This window comes from Arachis hypogaea, chromosome 4, assembly GCF_003086295.3.
Source record: "Arachis hypogaea cultivar Tifrunner chromosome 4, arahy.Tifrunner.gnm2.J5K5, whole genome shotgun sequence".
In the NCBI taxonomy this organism is placed as follows: Eukaryota; Viridiplantae; Streptophyta; class Magnoliopsida; order Fabales; family Fabaceae; genus Arachis; species Arachis hypogaea.
Genome location: NC_092039.1, coordinates 45,170,017 through 45,195,601, shown reverse-complemented (window position 1 = coordinate 45,195,601; position 25,585 = coordinate 45,170,017). Strand labels below are relative to the sequence as shown.

At 37.5% G+C, this 25,585-nt stretch overlaps 1 non-coding gene across 1 annotated transcript; it reads right to left on the bottom strand.

The window, feature by feature from the left end:
• Positions 1–20,797: 20,797 nt before the first annotated feature.
• On the bottom strand, positions 20,798–20,901 carry LOC112798367 (small nucleolar RNA R71). Its single transcript, XR_003199981.1, has one exon. It is a non-coding gene; the product is annotated as a small nucleolar RNA R71 (small nucleolar RNA).
• Positions 20,902–25,585: the final 4,684 nt, after the last annotated feature.

Sequence of the window (25,585 nt, the reverse complement as noted above, 5' to 3'; positions counted from 1 at the left end):
CATGAACTTTACACGAGCTGATGCTTCTTTTGGAGTTGAACGCCAAGTCGTAACGTGTTTTTGGCATTCAACTCTGGTTCGTGACGTGTTTCTGGTGTTTGACTCCAGAATGCAGCATGGAACTGGCGTTGAGCGCCAGTTTACATCGTGTAATCACAAATAAAGTATGGACTATTATATATTTCTTGAAAGCTCTGGATGTCTACTTTCCAACGCCATTGAGAGCTTGCCATTTGGAGTTTTGTAGCTCCAGAAAATCCATTTCGAGTGCAGGGAGGTCAGATTCCAACAGCATCAGCAGTCCTTTGTCAGCCTCCTTATCAGAGTTTTGCTCAGGTCCCTCAATTTCAGCCAGAAATTACCTGAAATCACAGAAAAACACACAAACTCATAGTAAAGTCCAGAAATGTGAATTTAGCATTAAAACTAATGAAAACATCTCTAAAAGTAGCTAGATTATACTAAAAACTATCTAAAAACAATGCCAAAAAGCGTATAAATTATCCGCTCATCACATGCAAATAAGATCAAGGTGGACGGGATACTACAATTGATGAGCTTCTTCAAAAGGTTGTGTGGAAGACTTTGTTTATTGCCCCATTTAGAAACTTTTCCTTCCTCCCTTTTTGGTGGTTAACCTAAAAGGGAGAAAAATTAAGAAAATTAAGCCTACAACAAAGATATCAAAGCAAATAGAACATAGGCGAAAGCTAATGCCAAATAAGAGTAAGGTTCTTAACTACAAGGTAGCTACAACATGTGAGTGAGAAAACAATATAATCTAAGGCATATTAATACTTGATGCAAGAGTAGAGTCAAAGCATGAAGAGCATATTGAGCATCAAGTTCAAACAAGAAAAAGTGGATCATGAAAAACAATATGGGTTCATATCAATGCACAAGGGATACAAGATTCATAAAAAAATTAAGCATTGATTTAAAAGTTTCATCATCCATCAATATCAAACAAGTCAAGAGGCACCAAAATAATGCAAGAATTTCTCAACAATTGAGTAGAAAAATTCAACACCATTATTAAAATAAGAAATTTAGAAAAGAAAATAGCTACAAAAACACAAAATTAAAATGCAATGAATAAAAGTATGCAAATGCAATAAACAAAAGAAAATGAAAGATTTTTTTATTTATTTATAATTAATTTATTTATTTTTTTTGAAGAGAGGGAAAAGAACAAAGTAAAAAAGGAGGAAGAAAGAAGAAGAAAGGTGGAAAGAAAGAAGAAGGAGAGAAGAAAGAAGAAAGGAGAAAAGAGAAAAATAAGGTGCAATCCACGTATAAGTGTCGCCCATTCTTAAGCATGGATTGCAGCAGAGACAATCCACGCGTAAGCGTCACCCATGCTTACGCGTGGATTGCAGCACAACTCTAGCACAACTCTCTGGTTTTTGTACTAGAGTCCCCATATGGAAATTGGTGCACGGAATTGTGATCACACTTTTCACAACTCCGGTACAACTAACCAGCAAGTGCACTGGGTCCAAGTAATAAAACCTTAAGTGAGTAAGGGTCGATCCCACGGAGATTGCCGGGTTGAAGCAAGCTATGGTCATCCTGTAAATCTTAGTCAGGCGGATTCAATTGGTTATGAGTTTTGATAATTGAAAGATAAATAAAACACAAATTAAAATAAAGATACTTATGTAATTCATTGGTGGGAATTTCAGATAAGCGTTTGGAGATGCTTTGTTGCTTCTGAACCCCTACTTTCCTATTGTCTTCATCCAATCATGCGTGCTCCCTTCAATGGCAAGCTGTATGTTGGTGGATCACTGTTGTCAATGGCTACTATCCATCCTCTCAGTGAAAATGGTCCAGCTACAGTTTCTGTATGGCTAATCAACTGTTGGATTTCTCGTCTCGAATGAAAAATACCAGGCACAGCTACTGGTGCGGAATTTATAACCCACAACTAATGGCAAGTGCACTGGGTCGTACCAAGTAATACCTCAGGTGAGTGAGGGTCGATCCCATGAGGATTGATGGATTAAGCAACAATGGTTAAGTGATTTACTTAGTTAGACAAGCAAAAAAAAAAGTGTCTGAGTGTTCAAAAGCATTAAACAGTAATTTAGAGGATTAGAAAGCAAGCAATAAATTGGGGTGAAAACAATATGAAGAAGGCAGTTAAGGCTTCAGAGTTATCTATTTTCCGTATTGACTTTTCTTACTAACTATTTTAATCATGCAAGATTTAATTCGTGGCAAACTATATGTGACTAGACCCTAATTTCTTAGACCTTTCTAGTCTCCTCTAACTTTCATCAATCGCCAATTCCTTGGTCAATTAATTCCAATTAGGTGGTGAAGTTTAATTCTAGTTATTGTGCCACAAAAATCCTAATTATCCAAATATAAGAGGATTATATGTCACGTATCCCGTTAAATCCAGATAATTAGAATTTAGGAGAAATTGTTTTCAAGATGTTGTTCAAGTAAAGAGCTTTTCCAAGTTATACAAGAACTCAATTAGAAAGAGGGTCATACTTCCGTTCCACCCAAATTCATAAGATAAAGAACCAAAACAATTCTTGAAATATAAATGAAAACATGAATTAAAATAGAAAAATAATAGTATCAATCCATATAATACACAGAGCTCCTAACCTTAACAGTGGAGGTTTAGTTGCTCATGACTTAGAGAGAAAATAAGGATTCAGGTAAACTCTAATGTACGAAATGTGGAATGTAAATTGGAATAGAATCGAATCCCTTGAAGAGAAGTTTCTTTTCCCTTTTATATCTAATCCTAATTAATTTAAAATCTAATTTCTAAAATTAAAATAATATCTTTTCCTAATTTAAAATTCAAATTTGAATTTAAATCAGAATTAATTAAATAATCCGCGCCTTGTAACGTGGGGACCACTTGGCTTCACTGGATCCGCGCCTAACTTGGTAAAGAGTTGCGCCTTACTTGAATGCTAAAATGGGGCCTAGAAATCGCCCCCAGCATTTTCTGCGTTTTCTGCACGTGGAGCATGTCTCACGTACGCTTCAGTCACCCGTACGCATCAGGTACGCACATGCGTCACTGCACAATTCTCCAAATCATGCGCACACATCAGGTACGTGCATGCGTCACTCCTCACTGATCATTTCCTTTAATTCTTGTGCTCCTTTTTTTTGTGCAAGCTTCTTCTCCATCAAATCCAGCCAAATGCTACCTAAAATAAACAAAATTGCACGAGACTCAAAGTAGCATCCATAGTGGCTAAAAGATAATTAATTCTTGATTAAACTCAACAATTTAAATGCAAATTCACTAGGAAAAGATAAGAAAGATGCTCACGCATCACAACACCAAACTTGAATTGTTGCTTGTCCTCAAGCAACCAAAAGAAGTGCATGATTAAGATGTGAATTCGCATGAGAAGTGAGAGTTTAGTCATGCTCAAGTCTATTCTTAAAATGGGATTTATTCTTTCTAATTCAATTTTGGCATCTCACTCTCCTTTGAATCAGAGAAACATCAGTGTCATTCGGAACTAGAATCCGGATCATATTATGAATTCTCTGATCTTTATACTCCAGTTTAATCCTTGAACACAGCAAAATTTACTTTAATTTATTTTTCTTTGGTGCTTTGCACCTTGTGCCTAGCCGTGACTTTAAATGATTTGTCTCAAGGGTTACTATACACAGAAACACCACAAGCACTTAACTGGGGGACTCTTGATGACATGTCACCATGTCATGTTTTTCTATGCTTTTTCATACAAGTAATTGATAATTAGTGCTTAAATATTGCATTCTTTTATGCTTAAATTGTATATTTCCTTGATCTTTTGATTTTATAAATTTTGTAGGAAATAAGAAGAAAAAGAAGTAAAAAACACAAAATAAGCTAAAAAGAAGAAAAGAGGAATTTCGGGCACACTTTGAAGATTGAGCACACTTTTGAAGCTTTAGGCCACGCTTTTAAAAGCGTGGCCCATGACCAAGAATACCACGGCCAACTAAAAAGCATGCATGCATGCCATCATGAACCATGAATTATTTAATTGGCATCATTAATTAGCTTTACGGCATTACTAATCAATCATGCATTATTAAGATCAATGAATTAATGAATTAATGCTTCGGTGAAAGAATGCAAGTAATATTATTTTAATACTTTGCCAAGGCATTAAATGAAAGCATGCATACATTATTAGTAATGCCAATAAAGCTAGTGTTCATTAAAGCCAAGCCAATGAAAGCAAAGGCAGCAAGCATTCATGAAAGGCAAGCACTAGCGCTGGGTTAATTGCTTGAACCGAGTGCTACATTGAGCCAGGATTGAACATAGAGGAGCCTCACGTTTGAGCCAACGTTTGCCTCAAAAGTGAGGTCAAACGTTGGCAGAGGAACATCCTAGCGAGACCTAACGTTTGCGTCAATGTTTGTCTCAAACGTGAGGTCAAACATTGGCTGATAAATTGATGCCTGGGAGGACTCAACGTTTGTGCCAACGTTTGCCTCAAACGTGAGGTCAAACGTTGGCCAAAGAATGCTTTGGAGGAGATCACGTTTGAGCTCACGTTTGACCTCAAACGTGAACCTAAACGTGAGTGACAAAAAATGGGCTTCTGCATAATGCCACACACGAAGACGTTTGAGTCAACGTTTGCTTCAAACATTGACTCAAACGTGAATGCTTCAGAGTCCAATTTGCAAGCGAATTTCTTCTCAAGACCTAGGCCATCCGGATTCATCTTCAACCCAATTTCACTCTAAAGCAAGCAAAGCCCACATGACTTAAAGGCACACAGAGGAGCTAGATTAGGAATTTCATTTTGTAAATATTATTTTTATTTTTCATTTTCATTTTAAAAGCCTATATAAAGGCGTTAGTTTCAATTTCACTAGGAAGGCTGGCTCTGTTAGAGCATTGGGAGTAGGGTAGAATAGAGAATTCTCTTTGAAACACTTTTACTTTTAATGCAAATTGTCAATTTGGTTTATGAAGTTTGAGTTTCTGAATCTTCTCTTCTGCAATTTCCTTTTGCTGCAAGTTTACAATTCAATTTACATTGAGCTTGATTTTGATCTTTGGTTCCCATTGCTTTCTGTTCTCATTGCTTCCATTTTACATTTCTTGCAATTTAACTTTTCTACAATTCTCTGTTACACTTTTCTTTCCTGCAAAGTTTACTTTCTGCAACCTTGTGTTTGAAATTATTGAGATCCAAATTTACTTTTCCTACAAGTTTAATTTTTTGCACTTGATCTGAGTTCTAATTTACTGCTCTCATTTAATTTTCCAGCACCCAGCCCCCTTTACATCTTACTGCAATTTAATTTTCTTGATCTTTAAGCTTCAGCTAATTTACATTCTGTTCTTTACTTTCAAGTCAATTTACCTTCTACAATTTAAATTCCTTGCAATTTCCTTTCTGTTGGTTACACTTCACACAATTCACTCAATGTTAGCTTGACTAAACTAATCACCCACTAAAGTTGCTTGATCCATCAATCCCTGTGGGATCGACCTCACTCTAAGTGAGTTATTACTTCTTGATGCGACCCTGTATACTAGCCGGTTAGATTTGTGTGTTGGGAATTCGTTTTCCACACAAAAAAAACCTCATCAACTATCTTTAAGTTTTGATTTTTCTTTCAGTTACTCCCAGACAGTGGTGCTCAAAGCCTTTGGCATACTCTGTTAAATGCACTTGGTCTCGACTCTAAGTGTTCTGTCTCAAGGATTACTTGTCACAATCACACCACAAGCATATGACTAGGGAAACAACTCTTTGAGCTTTTAATCATGTCTGACCTCCCTAGTCATTGATGCTCAGAGCCTTGGACCTTGTTTTTATAGTTTTTTTTTCTTTTGCTGTTTCTTTTGCTTCAAGGATTAAATTTTTGTTTATTTCAGAGAAGTCATAATATTTCTCTAAATTCCCGTTCCTTATACATCAACATCCGTTGATTCAAATTCAAATATGCAGTGTTCATGTCATGCATTCAAAATCACAAATAATACCACCACATTTAAGTAAATAAGACTACTCTTAAATATAAACTCAATTTTTCATGTACTACATCTTTTCTTCTTTTCTTTTTAAATTCAAGTTCAGTGAGTGCTACGTAAAACATAATTTTTTTAAACTATTTCTAAGAACTGAAAGTACTAAAGATCATGCAAGCAATCAAAGCAACAGAAGATAGAAGACAACAAAATAAGAACAGAAGAGAAATAGAATGAAAGGAACTCAACCACCTCAGTTATGCTGGTGGCAATCTCATTCCTCCATGAAGAACATTCATCTTCCTTTGGTGCTAAACAGAAAATCCATAAGCGAAGCGTCAACACCAAACTTAAAGGTTTGCTTGTCCTCAAGCAAAGAAGAACTGAAAGCAGAAAGGGACATAAAAACAATTAGTATGATAAAATAAGTAAAAAGAGAGAATTAGGATTTGGGAGGGAGAGAGAATGAAAACAAGGCGGCGTGCTAGGTAAGTGATACGGCACAATCGACGCGTACGCGTACGGCACGCGTACACGTGGTTAGCCACATGGTGAGGGTGACGCGTACGCGTCAGGGACGTGGACACGTGGGTTGAATTGCGTGGCTAGCACAGTACCATCATGAGACCAGCACAACTTTCGGCCATGCACCCATTTACATCGATTTTTCAAGGCACGAGTGCGTGCCAGGCATGGGCACGCGTGGGTAGTCTGTGAACCAGAGGGACGCGTAGGCGTCTGGTACGCGTACGTGTGGGTGAGCTGGTGCGCGATGCATAGTTCCTGCACAACTCCAACGCAGCTTACGGCCTATTTTTTCTTCTATTTTTTTGAAGTGTTCGGTTCCTGCTCTAAAATAGCTGCATGATCAAAACTCACGTAAAACGAAAGAAAAATAGTAAAACTCAATAAAAATCAAATAAATAAGAAAACCACTACTACAAAAAATACTAAGGATACGAATTTATCGGGTTGCCTCCCGACAAGCGCTTCTTTAATGTCACTAGCTTCACATTTGATTGTTTAATTTTCTTCCTCTTCTTCTAGTTGGTTAAAAGAAATGACTCCAAGAGAAGAGAGGTGAAGATTAATGCCCCCTGATATAAAGTCCTCCTAACAAGCTTTCTTTTATTGTAATTAGCTTGATTCACCTTGCTTGTTGGGGTAGAGGTTGGATTATTTTTTTATGACATTTTCTTCTTCATAGATATTTTCTTCTGTTTCTTGGTCACAATTCCCTTGTCAGTGCTTTCCTTGGTTGTCTGCACTTCTTTGATTTCAAAATTTTGGTATTTTATGATGGTTAGAGTGTACCCTTCATCAAGAACTTCTTGAATTGGTGGTTAATAAACTCATCCTCTATGCCACTCTCTGCCTCATTGGAATATAGATTCCCATAATTGTTTTCACCCTTTACAACCTCCTTTATTTTTGCATCTTCCTCTTCTTCCATATGTGAGGGTGGAAAGTTCTCTAATTCACTGGAGTAATAACTCCTTTGATTGATTTCCTCACTTTCTTCTATAGGATCTTGAATTGTATCTCTTGGGAAGGAATTTGTTTGTTCCTCTTCCTGGTTCTTGATAATCGACTGTGTATATTTCTCTACATTTTTGACACTCGTCTTTATATCATGTATGAATTATTTCATAAGAAGCTCAAGACTTGATGGTACTTGATATGAATAAGAAGATGGTGGCTCTTGATATGAATAAGAAGGAGATGATGATTCTTGATAAGAGTAAAAAGAGGAGGGTTCTTGGTATGAATAGGGAGATGGTGGCTCTTGATATGGGTAGAAAGATGATGGTTCTTGATATGGATAGAGAGGTGATGGCTCTTGGCATGAATATGGAGATGGTGGTTCCTGATATGAATACGGAGATGGTGGTTCTTGATAGTTGGAACATGGAGCATTGAAGTTTCTTTGGTTTTGACTTTGCCAACCAAAATTTAGGTAGTTCCTCCATCCACAATAATAAGAATCACTCCCTGGGTGTGAGTAGTAACCCATGTAATCTCTCTCCATTATTTTTCCTTACCACAAAACACCAAACAGAATTAAACGCACCATGTGGTATACAGGCAAGCAAAGCAGAAAGAACATAAAGGAAATTTAAACTCAATAAATAAAATAACTAAAAGGACATCAAACTTAATTCCATAAATTAAGAGAAAAGAAAAAAATTAAATAAAAGAAATCAAAATATATATTTTTTAATTTTAAAGAAATAAGTTAAATGAAATTAAAGCAAAAACGCTTAATCTAAGAAATCAAACAACCGGTAGTTGTTAATCACAGTCAATCCCCAGCAACGGCGCCAAAAACTTGGTGCAGAATTTAAAACCCACAAACTAACCGGCAAGTGCACCTGGTCGTACCAAGTAATACCTCAGGTGAGTGAGGGTCGATCCCATGAGGATTGATGGATTAAGAAACAATGGTTAAGTGATTTACTTAGTTAGAAAAGCAAAAAAATAGTGTTTGAGTGTTCAAGAGCATTAAACAATAATTTAGAGGATCAGAAAGCAAGCAATAAATTGAGGTGAAACAATATGAAGAATGCAGTTAAGGCTTTAGAGTTATCTATTTTCCGGATTGACTTTTCTTACTAACTATTTTAATCATGTAAGATTTAATTCATGGCAAACTATATGTGACTAGACCCTAATTCCGTAGACCTTTCTAGTCTCCTCTAACTTTCATCAATCGCCAATTCCTTAGTAATTAATTCCAATTAGGGGGTGAAGTTTAATTCTAGTTATTATGCCACAAAAATCCTAATTATCCAAATATAAGAGGATTATATGTCACGTATCCCGTTAAATCCAGATAATTATAATTTAGGAGAAATGGTTTTCAAGCTGTTGTTCAAGTAAAGAGCTTTTCCAAGTTATACAAGAACTCAATTAGAAAGAGGGTCATACTTCCGTTCCACCCAAATTCATAAGAGAAAGAACGAAAACAATTATTGAAATATAAATGAAAACATGAATTAAAATAGAAAAATATTAGTATCAATCCATATAATAGACAGAGCTCATAACCTTAACAGTGGAGGTTTAGTTGCTCATGACTCAGAGAGAAAATAAGGATTCAGGTAAACTTTAAAGTACGAAATGTGGAATGTAAATTGGAATAGAATCGAATCCCCTGAAGAGAAGTTTCTTTTCCCTTTTATATCTAATCCTAATTAATTTAAAATCTAATTTCTAAAATTAAAATAATACCTTTTCCTAATTTACAATTCAAATTTGAATTTAAATCAGAATTAATTAAATAATATGCGGCTTGTAACGTGGGGACCACTTGGCTTCACTGGATCCACGCCTAACTTGGCAAAGAGCTGCGCCTTACTTGAATGCCAAAATGGGGCCCAGAAATTGTCCCCAGCATTTTCTGCACGTGGCACATGTCAAGCGTACGCGTCGATAGTCTTCTTCGCGTGTCACACGTACGTGTCAGGTACGCGCACGCGTCGCTGCACAATTCTCCAAATCACACGTACACATCAGTAACGCGCACGCGTCGCTCCTCGCTGATCATCTCCTTTAATTCTTGTGCTCTTTCTTTTTATGCAAGCTTATTCACCATCAAATCCAGCCAAATGCTACCTAAAATAAACAAAATTGGACAAGACTCAAAGTAGCATCCATACTAGGAAAAGATAAAAAAGATGCTCACGCATCAGCTACCGCATGGCTAATCATCTGTCGGTTCTCACTTGTGTCGGAATAGGATCTCTCTATCCTTTTGCACACTATCACTGCTCTCAACAGTCGTGAGTTTGAAGCTCATCACAGTCATCCCGTCCCAGATCCTACTCGGAATACCACAGACAAGGTTTAGACTATCCGGATATCGGGAATGCTGCCAATTGGTTCTAGCCTATACCACGAAGGTTCTAATCTCACAGATTCGAATGCTCTGTTGACAGGAGAGACGAGTCAAATCTGTGGATCAGAGACCCAAGAGACTATACTCTAGTTGTCATTCAATGACTATGTTGAACATTATGTAGACCGCTTGTGGTTGTCAGGCACGCAGATCTTGGCTAAGCGAGTAACGAAGATAGTGGGTGATTATCATGAGTCACCCCTTCATTCTGACTTAACTAAATTAAGTACCAGAGTATATCTTGGAGAAAAAGTAAGTGTGAATTGAAAGAGAAACAATAGTACTTGCATTAATTCATGAAGAACAGCAGAGCTCCGGACCTTAATTATGTGGTGTAGAAACTCCACCGTTGGAAAATACATAAAGGAAAAAGGTCTAGGCATGGCCGAATGGCCAGCCTCCCCAAATATGAAAAATGGCATCAAAGTCTAAAAAAGGGATTCAAATACAATAGGAAAAAGTGCTATTTATACTAAACTAGTTACTAGAGATTACAGAAAATAAGTAACTAAGTGCAGATAGTGCAGAAATCCACTTCTGGGGCCCACTTGGTGTGTGCTTGGGCTGAGCATTGAGCTTTACACGTGCATAGGCCTTTTCTTTAGTTAAATACCAGCTTGGATGCCAGTTTGGGCGTTTAACTCCCGTTCTGGTGCCGATTCCGGCGTTTTACGCTAGAAAAGGTCTCTGGAAAGCGTTTTAACACCAGTTTGGGCCATCAAATCTCGTGTAAAGTATGAACTATTATACATTGCTGGAAAGCCCAAGATGTAAGCTTTCCGGCCCAATTAAGAGCGCGCTAATTGGACTTATGGAGTTCCAGAAAAAGGCGTTTGAGTGTAGGGAGGTCAGAATCCAACAGCATCTGCAGTCCTTTCTTAACCTCTGAATCAGATTTTTGCTCAGGTCCCTTAACTTCAGCCATAAAATACCTGAAATTACAGAAAAACACACAAACTCGTAGTAAAGTCCAGAAATGTGATTTTTGCATAAAAACTAATAAAAATATGATAAAAAGTAACTAAAACATACTAAAAACTATGTAAAAATAATGCCAAAAAGCGTATAAATTATCCGCTCATCAGCAATCCACGCATAAGCGTCGCCCATGCTTAAGCATGGATTGATTTTTTTTCTAAACATAAAAAAAAGAATTTTAACACTCTCCTAACCTATAAACATTCTAAATCAACCAAAATTCAAATTTAACAACAAATCTTTTAGTTTTTGAAAAATTTTCAAATACAAAACAAAGAAAACTTGCACTTCAAGTAAAATGCAAGTCAAAGAAAACTATTCTAATCAAAACATGAATCTAACAAGTAACCTAGGAATCAAAGCAAGATATGAAAAAAGTATGAAAATAAGGAAACTACCTAACAATGGCAACTCAATTCATTCATTGATTATATATACAAGGGAATGGAAAGAGTTTACCATGGTGGGATGTCTCCCACCTAGCACTTTTATTTTAAGTCCTTAAGTTGGACCATTGATGGGGTCCTTGCTAATGTGGCTTATGCTTGAACTCTTCCTTGAATCCCCACCAATGCTTGCATTTCCAATATCCCCCGGGATCCCAAACTAAGCATGTCAAGCCACTATGAGATCTCAAGCGAGGACCAAGGCCCCAAAGTTGTTGATATATATGTATATTCCGGGGTCCCATACTTTGTTTGTCAATCCCCTTTCTTCTTGATCTTCATGCTTCTATTTGGTTGACAAACTTATTGAATTCTCCTTGTAACTTCTACTCATCATCCTAATTCCATTGACTTGAGTTCCACTCCTCCTTTGAATCCCAAAGTTTGAGTGTCTACCCCCTATGTACCTTGATTCTTGTTGCTAACCAACATCTAACTCTTTTCTACTTTTTAACCCACAAATAGTTCTAAGTTAATCATCCATTTCTAACAATGTATATTGATATGGGCCAAGAAAATTAAAGGATGAGTTGATTACCCACTCAATTTGTAATTTGGATGGTGACTTAGTAAGGAAGATACCCAATGGTGTTGACATTGTATGCTCCACTTCCTTTGGCTCCTCCTTGATGACTTCCATCTTTTGACAACTTTCTTCAATTTCCACTTGTTTGCTAACTTCTTGCAACTCTTCCTCATTGATCAAGTCATGTATTGGAGGTTGAGCACCCTCCTCAACATCGGTTTCACATTCAATGGAAGAAGCTTCAACAAGATCACCATTGTTACTTGGTGTAGAGTTGTCTTCAATGATGGAGTTTCCTTTTTGTTCAACCTCCCCTAGGTCTTCTTCAACTTCTTCTACTTCAACCATATTCATCCCTTCCACTTGTTGCAAAACACACTTCATTTCTTTGTTCTCAAGTTGAGAATCTAAAATCTCCTTCATGCTCTTCTCCTCGGTTGATTTCTCACATTCATCATGTGGTTGAAGAGGAGATGCACTAAAGCTTGGAGGTTGGAAGGTGCTTTGGTTGTTGGTAGAAGGTAGAGGTATACAGGATATAAGCTTTAGGAGGGTAGAAGCAAAACTGGTGAAGGTGGTATTAAGTGAGGTTTGAAGCTCCTTTTGCTCTTGAAGAATAATATCAAGTGTATCATCCATGGGAACATGGTTGGAAGGGTAAAGATGTTGGAGTGGTGGTGGTTCAATGAATGCTTGGTCATAATTATCACAAGGGTATGTATAGGGGGTATGGATTAGGATTTTGTGGAGGTAATTTGTGGAAATAGGATGTGGATTGAGAATATGGTGGTTGGAATGATGGTGTTTGAGGACTATGTTGAGAGTATAGTACATGGAATGATGGTGGTTGAGTGGCATAATCATGATAAGAACCATCATATCCATTGGAATGATATTCATTATAGGAGGGATTACCATCATAGTAGCTTGAATGAGGAGGTTTCCATGGTGATTGCTCATATGGATGTGGCTCCCTTCTCAAGAATTCATCTCTCCCATAATGTGAGCCATCATTAAAGTTTTCATCACCTACAACATAGTCATAACCATATCCAAAACCACAAGGATGAGAATTCATATGGAACAGAGGAAATCAAAATAAAGTATATCAAAAAGAAATAAAGAAAGAAAAAAACTCCTAAGTACTAGCAAAACCATGAAATAGCCAAAAAGCAAGATATTCACAATATGAACATATTCACAATAGCCAATAACATAATACCATTGCAATTCCCCGGTAATGGCGCCATTTTGAATTCCCGTTGCATGTATAGTTTCTAAACCAACAAACAATTCCTCAATCAAAAATTTAATTTGTCACAAGTACAAATCCCAATAAAAAGAAACCGAAGTATTTAAACCTCGGGTCGTCTCTCAAGGAATTGCAGGGAAGTGTTCCTGTTATTGGTTATGGGATAAGTGTTTTTGAGGTTTTGAATAAGAGACAAGAAAAGTAAATGATACTCAAATGATAAAAAGGTCTTGGCAAGGGTTGATGGATAAGGATCTTTATCCTTGTCACTAACCACAACATGATAATTGCAAGGATCAATCTCGTTAAGTCATCCTTTAACAAGTGAAGGAAAGTCAAATGAGCTTTATCAATCCCAAACCATAAGTCCTAGCCACTCACTAATTAACTTAGTGGAATCTAGTGTCAATGGACCTCAATTATCAGTCACTTGGACATTAGTAACTCAAGGTCACCTAAGTTACCATCCCAAGCCAAGAACACAAAAATCTACTCTAACATCCTCCCAAGAATTATATCAAACACTTGGAAGGCATAGAAGGAAAGCATAATAAATGGCAAGGAAAGATAAAATCTAACAACTACCAATTGCAAGGAATTAACAATAACAAAGCAATTAAACAATAAAGGAACATAATACATAAACTTACATTAAAGGAAATTAAAATCCAACATGAGTGCATGAACATAAAAATAGCAAAATAGAAGAAATTAACAAGAACTAAGAGAGTAAAGATGTAGGAACAAGAAATTGAAAGGAAAAGTAGATAAAAATAAGAATTAAAACCTAGATCTAAGAAGAGATTTGAATCTAATCTAATCCTCATTTTAGAGAGAAGAGAGAGCTTCTCTCTCTAGAATTCTATCCTAAAATATGGTAAAAACTCCAACTAACACTATTTGGTTCCTCCCCCTTCAATCCTTGGGTTCAATAGCATCAGAAATGAGTTGGATTGGGCCAAAAAATGAGCTAGTAATCGCTGGCCATGAGTTGCTAAAGTGGACCCATGCTGATCCTGCGATGCGTGCGCGTGGAATGACGCGTACGTATCTCTAAACGCCAAGCAACTATGACAAATTTTATATCAATTTGAAGCCCCGGATGTTAGCTTTCTAATGCAACTAGAACCGTCTCATTTGGACCTTTTTAGCTCAAGTTATGATTGATTAAGTGCAAAGAGGTCAGAATTGACAACATAGCAAGTCCTTCATTTCTTCATGAGTTCTCCATTTTTACATGCTTTTTCTTCGTTTCCTCAATCCAATCTTTGCCTTCTAAACCTGAAATCACTTGAAAAACATATCAAGGCATCTAATGGAATCAAGGTGAATTAAATTTAGCTATTTTAAGACCTAAAAAGCATGTTTTCACTCTTAAGCACAATTGAAGGAGAATTACAAAACCATGCTATTTCCTTGAATAAATATAGGAAAAGATGATAAAATTCCTCTAAATTCAATACAAGATAAACCACCAAATTCGGGTTTATCAACCACACACAGTGAGTTGTGTCTTATCTCTAGAGCATGTAGAGCTCATTCATGAGAGGACAGGAAGAAAACTCACTATTAGGGGTGAAAATCTGAGCCCATACTCACCTCCGTAAGGAGCTAATGGTCAAGCTAGTGACGTTAAAAGAGCGCTTATTCGGAGGCAACCCAACCTTACTCAACCATATTTATTTTGTTTTTCTTTCAGTTTTAGAGTCATGATCATGTGCATCAGTCAAGAGACAGGATTTTACAGCAGTGAAAACAGAACACCCCAGAAAGAGTGTTAAAGTTGAACGCCAGCTGATGACATGTCATCATGACATGTTTTTCTATGCTTTTTCGTACGAGAAATTTATTATTAGTTCTTAAATATTGCATTGTTTTGTGCTTAAATAGTATATTTCTTTGATCTTTTGATTTTATAAACTTTGTCAGAAATAAGAAGAAAAAGAAGAAAAAAAGCACAAAATAAGCTAAAAAGAAGAAAAGAGGAATTTTGGACACACTTTGAAGTTTGAGCACACTTTGAAACCTTAGGCCACGCTTTTAAAAGCGTGGCCCATGACCATGAAGGAGCACAAGGGAGTGCTCAACAAAGGCCAAGACAAGTAGCGCTCAAAGAAGTGAGTGCTATGCTCACTAGAGTGAGCATTTTCGTGCTCCTCAACCAAGGAACCAAGGGAGTGCTAACGAAGGCCAAAGTTCACAAGTCTGGCACTCAAAGAAGTGAGCGCTATGCTCACTAGAGTGAGCATTTTCGGGCTTTTCTTTAAGCCTTGTGACAGCATGACCATGCCCTCTTCAAAGAGCTATAACTTGAACTACAGATGTCCAATTGATATGCTTTCAGTTACGTTGGAAAGCTGGCATTCAGAGCTTTTCAACAATATATAATAATTTATATTTAAAACAAAATTGAAGCACAAGTGATAGGCATCTTTAAGGCCCCAAAGGTACTCACCAAGGCACCAAATATGCGCTGACAAAGGCTCGAAAGGGGGCGTGCATCAAACCAAGGAGTAGCGCTCAAATATTGAGCGCAGCGCTTACTTAGTGAGTGCTAGTGTGCAACAAGACACCAAGGAGCATGCTTGGCCTAAGGAAAGTGAGCATGATGCTCACACAACCGAGCGGAGCGCTCCACTGGAGCTGCACCAACACTCCATGCCACTTAAACCAAGCCATTCAGATCCTATAAAAAGGCACAAGAGATAGTTAGAATAGGAATTTCATTTGAATTGTAATTTGTTTTCAATTTCATTTTTCATTTGTGTAAAAGCCTATAAAAAGGCATCTGTTTCATTCCATTAAGAGGGCTGGCTCTAACAGAGAGCAGTAGGAGTAGGAGTAGAATAGAAAGCTCTTGTAAACACTTTTATTTTCTGCACTGAATTCAATTTCGCTTATGCATTCTGAATCTCTACAATTCTCTTCTACAATTTCTTTTTCTGCACTTTTACAATTTTCTTGAGCTGAGTTTGCTTTCTGTGTAATTTAAATTCTCTGCCTCCTTGCTAATTTCCTTTCTGAAATTTTACATGAGTTTGCTGTCAGCTTGATTTACATTGCAATTTAAATTTCCATGCACCTCAATTCCCTTTTCTGTTGATGTAATTTACTTTCCTTGTCATTTAAGATTCTTTCACTTGTTCCAACCTTAGATTTACTGCCTCTTTAATTTCTTGCGCGCAATCCCCTTTACATTTACTGTAATTTACATTTCTTGTCATTGAAGCTTCTGTTCAATTTACATTCTGCCATTTACAATTTTCAGTCAATTTACTTTCCGTTGCTTCAATTTCATCCAATTCACCAATGTTACCTTAACTGGATTGATTACTCACTAAAGTTGCTCAATCCATCAATCCCTGTGGGATCGACCTCACTCTTGTGAGTAATTACTACTTGATGCGACCCGGTACACTTGCCGGTGAGTTTGTGTGGAAATCTATTTTTCACTTATCAAGTTTTTAGCGCCGTTTCTGGGGATTGATTTAGATTGACAATGATTAAGTGGGTGAGAAGTCAGGATCAAGCATTTTCTTTGTTTTTGTTCTCTGTTTTAAGCTGATAGCAAGGTGTTTGAATTATTGCCTCACTAAGAAATTATTCTCTGTGACATGAATTTCAATTTTCATTAGTGATGTGTTTTATAAAATTCAAATGGAGTGCAACTCATCTTATAATCAAACAGATTTCATGGGATATTACCCACCATCACCAATCTCTAATGATGGCTGGGAATATCACCAAAAAATTACAGATCCTGAGCACTCCAATCCAAGGAGATATGTCTCAGAACCACAAGATGAGCAAGAGAATCATATGGGATATTTCCCACCACCACAAAATGATTCAAGTTATTATTCTAATGGTGGCTGGGAGTATTGATGAGCAGATAATTTATACGCTTTTTGGCATTATTTTTAGGTAGTTTTTAGTAAGTTTGAGCTACTTTTAGGGATGTTTTCATTAGTTTTTATGTTAAATTCACATTTCTGGACTTTACTATGAGTTTGTGTGTTTTTCTATGATTTCAAGTAAATTCTGGCTGAAATTGAGGGACTTGAGCAAAACCCTGAAAAAGGCTGACAAAAGGACTGCTGATGCTGTTGGAATCTGACCTCCCTGCACTCGAAATGGATTTTCTGGAGCTACAGAACTCCAAATGGCGCGCTCTCAACGGCGTTGGAAAATAGACATCCAGAGCTTTCCAGCAATATATAATAGTCCATACTTTATTCGGAAATTGACGACGTAACTTGGCGTTGAACGCCAAGTACATGCTGCTGTCTAGAGTTAAACGCCAGAAAAACGTCATGATCCGGAGTTGAACGCCCGAAACACGTCATAACTTGGAGTTCAACTCCAAGAAAAGCCTCAGCTCGTGGATAGATCAAGCTCAGCCCAAGCATACACCAAGTGGGCCCCGAAAGTGGATTTATGCATCAATTACTTACTCATGTAAACCCTAGTAGCTAGTCTAGTATAAATAGGATAAGTTACTATTGTATTAGACATCTTTTGACAGTTTAATCTCTTGACTGTTTAGCCTTTGATTATTCGGTTTGTTGATCACTCAAGGGGGCTGGCCATTCGGCCATGCCTGAACCTTTTACTTATGTATTTTCAACAGTGGAGTTTCTACACACCATAGATTAAGGGTGTGGAGCTCTGCTGTACCTCAAGTTTCAATACAATCACTATTACTTTTTATTCAATTCTCTTTTATTCTTATTCCAAGATATACGTTATACTTAACTTTGATGAATGTGATGATCCGTGAAACTCATCATCATTCTCTCCTATGAACGCGCGTGATTGACAACCACTTCCGTTCTACCTTAGGCCGGGCGCATATCTCTTAAATTCCCCAACAGAATCTTCGTGGTATAAGCTAGATTGATGGTGGCATTCATGAGGATCCGGAAAGTCTAACCTTGTCTGTGGTATTCCGAGTAGGATCCTGGGAATCCGGAAAGTCTAACCTTGTCTGTGGTATTCCGAGTAGGATTCCGGTATTGAATGACTGTGACGAGCTTCAAACTCCTGAAGGCTGGGCATTAGTGACAAACGCAAAAGAATCAATGGATTCTAGTCCAACCTGATTGAGAACCGACAGATGATTAGCCGTGCTGTGACAGAGCATAGGAACGTTTTCACTGAGAGGATGGGATGTAGCCATCAACCATGGGTGATGCCTCCAGACGATTAGCCGTGCAGTGACAGCGCATAGGACCATTTTCCCGAGAGGATTGAAAGTAGCCACCGATGATGGTGAAGCCCTACATACAGCTTGCCATGGAAAGGAATAAGAAGAATTGAAGGAAGAGCGAGTAATGAAGCAGAGTTTCAAGAGGAACACAGCATCTCCATACACCTATCTGAAATTCCCACTATTAATTTACATAAGTATTTCTATCCCTTTTATTTTCTTTTTATTATTAATTTTCGAAAACCCATAAACCAATTTAATCTGCCTAACTGAGATTTACAAGGTGACCATAGCTTGCTTCATACCAACAATCTCTGTGGGATCGACCCTTACTCGCGTAAGGTTTATTACTTGGACGACCCAGTACACTTGCTGGTTAGTTGAACGGAGTTGTGAATTCAACTGGTGCCACAATAATGATTTCATACAAATACAAAAGAATATGGATCACAATTTCGTCCACCAAGTTTTTGGCGCCATTGCCGGGGATTGTTCGAGTATGGACAACTGACGGTTCATCTTGTTGCTCAGATTAGGTAATTTTCTTTTTATTTTCTTTTCAAAAAGTTTTCAAAATTTTTCTTTTCTTTTTCGTTTTTCTAACCATATTTTTCGAAAAAATTAAAATTAAAATACAAAAAAATGAGAAAATCATAAAAATTAAAAATATTTTGTGTTTCTTGTTTGAGTTTTGTGTTAATTTTTAAGTTTGGTATCAATTGCATGCTTTTAAAATTTTTCTTGCATTTTTTCGAAAATTCCATGCATTCATAGTGTTCTTCATGATCTTCAAGTTGTTCATGACAAGTCTTCTTGTTTGATCTTGATGATTTCTTGTTTTGTGTTGTTTGTTGTTTTTCATATGCATTTTTTATTTGTTAGAGTCCATGCATTAAAGATTTCTAAGTTTGGTGTCTTGCATGTTTTCTTTGCATCAAAAGAAAATTTTTTCAAAATTATGTTCTTGATGTTCATCATGATCTTCAAAGTGTTCTTGGTGTTCATCTTGACATTCATAGCATTCTTGCATGCATTCATTTGATCTAAAAATTTCATGCATTGAGTATTTTTGTTGTTTTTCTCTCTCATAATTAAAAATTCAAAAATCAAAAAAATATCTTTTCCTTATTTTCCTCCAAATTTTCAAAATTTTGGGTTGACTTGGTCAAAAATTTTTAAAACTAGTTGTTTCTTACAAGTCAAGTCAAAATTTCAATTTTCAAAATCTTTTTCAAAAATCATATCTTTTCCATTTTTTTCTTATTTTCGAAATTTTTAAAAATTATTTTTTTTTCAAAAATCTTTTTCTTATCTTTTATATCTAATTTTCGAAAATTAGCTAACAATTAATGTGATTGGTTCAAAAATTTGAAGTTTGTTACTTTCTTGTTAAGAAAGGTTCAATCTTTAAGTTCTAGAATCTTATCTTGTAGTTTCTTGTTAGTGAAGTAAGTAATTTCAAATTTTTAAATTAAATCTTTCTTATCTTTTATCTTATCTTTTTCAAAAATTTTATCTTTTTCAAAATTTGATTTCAAAATATCTTATCTAACCTCCTATCTTCTTATCTTTTCAATTTTGATTTTAATATCTTTTTCAACTAACTAATCAACTTTTTGTTTGTTTCTTATTTTTTTTTTCAAAACCACTTAACTACCTTTCCCTCTCTAATTTTCGAAAATATCTCATCTCTTTTTCAAAAATTCTTTTTGTTTTAAATTTTAATTTTAATCTCATCTTATCTTTGATTTTCGAAAATTACTAACCTCTTTTTCAAAAATTATTTTTGAAATTTCCCTTCTCTTCTCTTATTCTATTTAATTAATTAATTACTAACACTTCTCTTCACCTCTCTTCATCCAAAAATCCGAATCCATCCTTCTCTATTCTTCTCCCTTTTCTTCTTCTACTAACATAAAAAAATCTCTATACTGTGACATAGAGGATTCCTCTTTCTTTTCTTGTTTTCTTCTCTTTCATATGAGCAGGAACAGGGAAAAAGGCACTCTTGTTGAAATTGATCCAGAACCTGAAAGGACTCTGAAGAGGAAATTAAGAGAAGCTAAATTAAATTATTCTAAAGGTAACCTTTCAGAAATTTTCGAACAAGAGAAGGAGATGGCAGCCGAAAATAATAATAATGCAAGGAGAATGCTTGGTGACTTCACAAAGCCAACATCCAAATTTGATGGAAGAAGCATCTCCATTCCTGCCATTGGAGCCAATAATTTTGAGCTTAAGCCTCAACTAGTTGCCTTAATGCAACAAAACTGCAAGTTTTATGGACTTCCATCTGAAGATCCTTATCAGTTTTTAACTGAGTTCTTGCAGATCTGTGAGACTGTAAAGACGAATGGAGTTGATCCTGAAGTCTACAGACTCATGCTTTTCCCTTTTGCTGTAAGAGACAGAGCTAGAATATGGTTGGATTCACAACCTAAGGATAGCCTGGACTCCTGGGATAAGCTGGTCACTGCCTTCTTGGATAAATTCTTTCCTCCTCAAAAGCTGAGCAAGCTAAGAGTGGATGTTCAAACCTTCAAACAAAAAGATGGTGAATCCCTCTATGAAGCTTGGGAAAGATACAAGCAGCTGACCAAAAGATGTCCATCTGGCATGTTTTCAGAATGGACCATATTAGATATATTCTATTATGGTCTCTCTGAATTTTCGAAAATGTCATTGGATCATTCTGCAGGTGGATCTATTCACCTGAAGAAAATGCCTGAAGAGGCTCAAGAACTCATTGACATGGTTGCAAACAACCAATTTATGTACACCTCTGAGAGGAATTCCGTGAATAATGGGACACCTCAGAAGAAAGGAGTTCTTGAAATTGATGCTCTGAATGCCATATTGGCTCAGAACAAAGTGTTGACTCAACAGGTCAACATGATCTCTCAAAATCTGAATGGATGGCAACATGCATCCAACAGTACTAGAGAGGCAGCTTCTGAAGAAGCTTATGATCCTGAAAATCCTGCCATGGCAGAGGTTAATTACATGGGTGAACCTTATGGAAACACCTATAACCCATCATGGAGAAATCATCCAAATTTCTCATGGAAGGATCAATAAAAGCCTCAACAAGGCTTTAACAATGGTGGACGCAATAGGCTGAGCAATAGCAAGCCATATCCATCATCTTCTCAGCAACAGACAGAGAATTCTGAACAAAACACTTCTAATTTAGCCAATATAGTCTCTGATCTGTCAAAGGCCACTTTCAGTTTCATGAATGAAACAAGATCCTCCATTAGAAATCTGGAGGCACAAGTGAGCCAGCTGAGTAAGAAAGTCATTGAAACTCCTCCCAGTATTCTCCCAAGTAATACAGAAGAGAATCCAAAAGGAGAGTGCAAGGCCATTGATGTGATCAATGTGGCCGAATGCACAAGGGAGGAAGAGGACGAAAATCCTAGTGAGGAAGACCTCCTGGGACGTCCCTCAAGCAAGAAGGAGTTTCCTATTAAGGATCCAAAGGAATCTGAGGCTCATATAGAGACCATAGAGATTCCATTAAATCTCCTTCTGCCATTCATGAGCGCTGAAGACTATTCATCCTCTGAAGAGGATGAAGATGTGACTGGAGAGCAAATTGCTCAATACTTAGGAGCTATCATGAAGCTGAATGCCAAGTTGTTTGGTAATGAGACTTGGGAAAGTGAACCTCCCTTGCTCATTAGTGAACTAGATACTAGGATTCAGAAAACTCTACCTCAAAAGAAACAAGATCCTGGCAAGTTCCTAATACCTTGTACCATAGGCACCATGACCTTTGAAAAGGCTCTATGTGATCTAGGGTCAGGGATAAATCTTATGCCACACTCTGTAATGGAGAAGCTGGGGATCATTGAGGTACAACTTGCCTTGTTCTCATTACAATTGGCAGACAAGTCATTGAGACAAGCTTATGGAATAGTAGAGGACGTGTTAGTAAAGGTTGAAGGCCTTTACATCCCTGCTGATTTCATAATCTTAGACACTAGGAAGGAAGAGGATGATTGCATCATCCTTGGGAGACCTTTCCTAGCCACAGCAGGAGCTGTGGTAGATGTCAACAGAGGTGAATTAGTCCTTCAATTGGATGGGGACTACCTTGTGTTTAAGACACATGGCCATCCCTCTGTGACAAAAGAGAGTAAGCATGAAGAGCTTCTCTCAGTTCAGAGTCAAGAAGAGCCCACACAGTCAAACTCTAAGTTTGGTGTTGTGAGGCCACAACCAAACTCTAAGTTTGGTGTTAAGACCCCATATCCAAACTCTAAGTTTGGTGTTGGAACTATACAAACATTGACCTGATCACCTAGTGGCTCCATAAGAGCCATTGTCAAGCTATTGACATTAAAGAAGCGCTTGTTGGGAGGCAACCCAATTTTATTTATCTAATTTTTATTTTATTGTTATTTTGTGTTTTATAAGGTACATGATCATGAGGAGTCACGAAAAAATCATAAAAAGTAAAAACAGAATCAAAAACAGCAGAAGAAAAAAATTCACACCATGGAGGAAGCACAGGCTGGCGTTCAACGCCAGTAAGATGCATCTGGCCGGCGTTCAACGCCAGAACAGAGCATCATTCTGGCGCTGAACGCCAGAAACAAGCAACATTCTGGCGCTGAACGCCAGGAATGTGCCCAGAGAAGAAAAGCTGGCACTGAACGCCAGCAACAAGCATGAAACTGGCGTTCAACGCCAGAAACATGCTTTACATGGGCGTTGAACGTCCAGAACGTGCACCAATGGGCGTTTAAACACCAGAATGGTATGCCAAGGCAATTTACATGCCTATTTGGTGCAGGGATGGAATTCCTTGACACCTCAGGACCTGTGGACCCCACAGGATCACCTCAGGATCTGTGGACCCCACAGGATCCCCACCTACTATATTCCCACCTTACCTCCTAATCCTATTTTTGTGATTTGTATTCCCCATGTCACACTTCCCAACACTCATCACCAATCACCTCAATTCCTCTTCCTAATCACCCCCTTCACCATTCACATCCATCCACTCTTCCCCATAAACCCCACCGACCTTCAAAAATTCAAAATCAATTTCCCACCCATTCCCACCCTAAATGGCCGAATGCACACTACCCCCTCTCCCTATAAATACCCTTCCATTCTCCTTCATTTTCACACAACACAAACCCCTCTTCTCCCACTTAGCCGAACCTACATCTCTCCCTCTCTACCCTATTCTCTTCTTCTTCTTCTTCTCTTCTTTTCTTTCTTGCTCGAGGGCGAGCAATAGTTTAAGTTTGGTGTGGTAAAAGCATAAGCTTTTTGTTTTTCCATTATCATCAATGGCACCTAAGGCCGGAGTATCCTCTAGAAAAGGAAAAGGGAAGACAAAAGCTTCCACCTCCGAGTCATGGGAGATGGAAGGATTCATCTGCAAGAGCCATCAAGACCACTTCTATGATGTTGTGGCAAAGAAGAAGGTGATCCCCGAGGTCCCTTTCAAGCTCAAAAAGAATGAGTATCCGGAAATCCGACATGAGATCCGAAGAAGAGGTTGGGAAGTCAAAACCAACCCCATGCAACAAGTCGAAATCCTAATGGTTCAAGAATTCTATGCCAATGCATGGATCACTAGGAACCATGATCAAAGTATGAACCCGAATCCAAAGAATTATCTCACCATGGTTCGGGGGAAATACTTAGATTTTAGTCCGGAGAATGTGAGGTTGGCGTTTCACTTACCCATGATGCAAGGAGATGAACGCCCCTACACTAGAAGGGTCAACTTTAATCAAAGGTTGGACCAAGTCCTAATGGACATATGTGTGGAAGGAGCCCAATGGAGAATAGACTCCAAAGGCAAGCCAGTTCAACTAAGAAGACTGGATCTCAAGCCTGTGGCTAGAGGATGGTTGGAGTTCATTCAACGCTCTATCATTCCTACTAGCAACCGATCTGAAGTTACTATGGATCGGGCCATCATGATTCATAGCATCATGATTGGAGAGGAAGTAGAAGTTCATGAGGTCATCTCCAATGAACTCTACAAAATAGCCGATAAGTCCTCCACCATGGCAAGGCTAGCTTTTCCTCACCTTATTTGCCATCTGTGTTACTCAGCTGGAGTTATCATAGAAGGAGATATCCCCATTGAAGAGGATAAGCCCATCACCAAGAAGAGGATGGAGCAAGCAAGAGAGACCATGCACGGTTCTCAAGAGATGCATGAGGAAGCTCATCATCAAGAAATCCCTGAGATGCCTCAAGGGATGCACTTTCCTCCCAACAACTATTGGGAGCAACTCAACACCTCGTTAGAAGATTTGAGCCACAATGTGGAACAATTAAGGGTGGAACATCATGAGCACTCCATCATTCTCCAAGAAATAAGAGAAGACCAAAGAGCAATGAGGGAGGAGCAACAAAGGCAAGGAAGGGACATAGAAGAGCTTAAGGACATTGTTGGTCCTTCAAGAAGAAGATGCCACTAAAGGTGGATTCATTCCTTGTTCTTTATTTCTTTCTGTTTTCGGTTTTTAATATTGTGTTTATCTATGTTTTGTGTCTTTACTTCATGATCATTAGTATGTAACCATGCCTTAAAGCTATGAATAAATCCATTAGTCCTTCACCTCTCTTAAATGAAAAATGTTTTAATTCAAAAGAACAAGAAGTACATGAATTTCGAATTTACCCTTGAATTTAATTTAATTATATTGATGTGGTGACAATACTTTTTGTTTTCTGACTGAATGATTGAACAGTGCATATGTCTTTTGATATTGTTGTTTATGAGTGTTAAAATTGTTGGCTCTTGAAAGAATGATGAACAAAGAGAAATGTTATTGATGATCTGAAAAATCATGAAATTGATTCTTGAAGCAAGAAAAAGCAGTGAAAAGCAAAAGCTTGTGCGAAAAAAAAACAAAAAAATGGCGAAAAAAATAGAAAGAAAAAGAAAAAGAAAGCAGAAAAAGCCAATAGCCCTTAAAACCAAAAGGCAAGGGAAAAAAGGATCCAAGTCTTTGAGCATCAATGGATAGGAGGGCCCAAGGAAATAAAATCCAGGCCTAAGCGGCTAAATCAAGCTGTCCCTAACCATGTGCTTGTGTCATGAAGGTCCAAGTGAAAAGCTTGAGACTGAGTGGTTAAAGTCGTGATCCAAAGCAAAAGAGTGTGCTTAAGAGCTCTGGACACCTCTAACTGGGGACTTTAGCAAAGCTAAGTCACAATCTGAAAAGGTTCACCCAGTTATGTGTCTGTGGCATTTATGTATCCGGTAGTAATACTGGAAAACAAAGTGCTTAGGGCCACAGCCAAGACTCATAAGTAGCT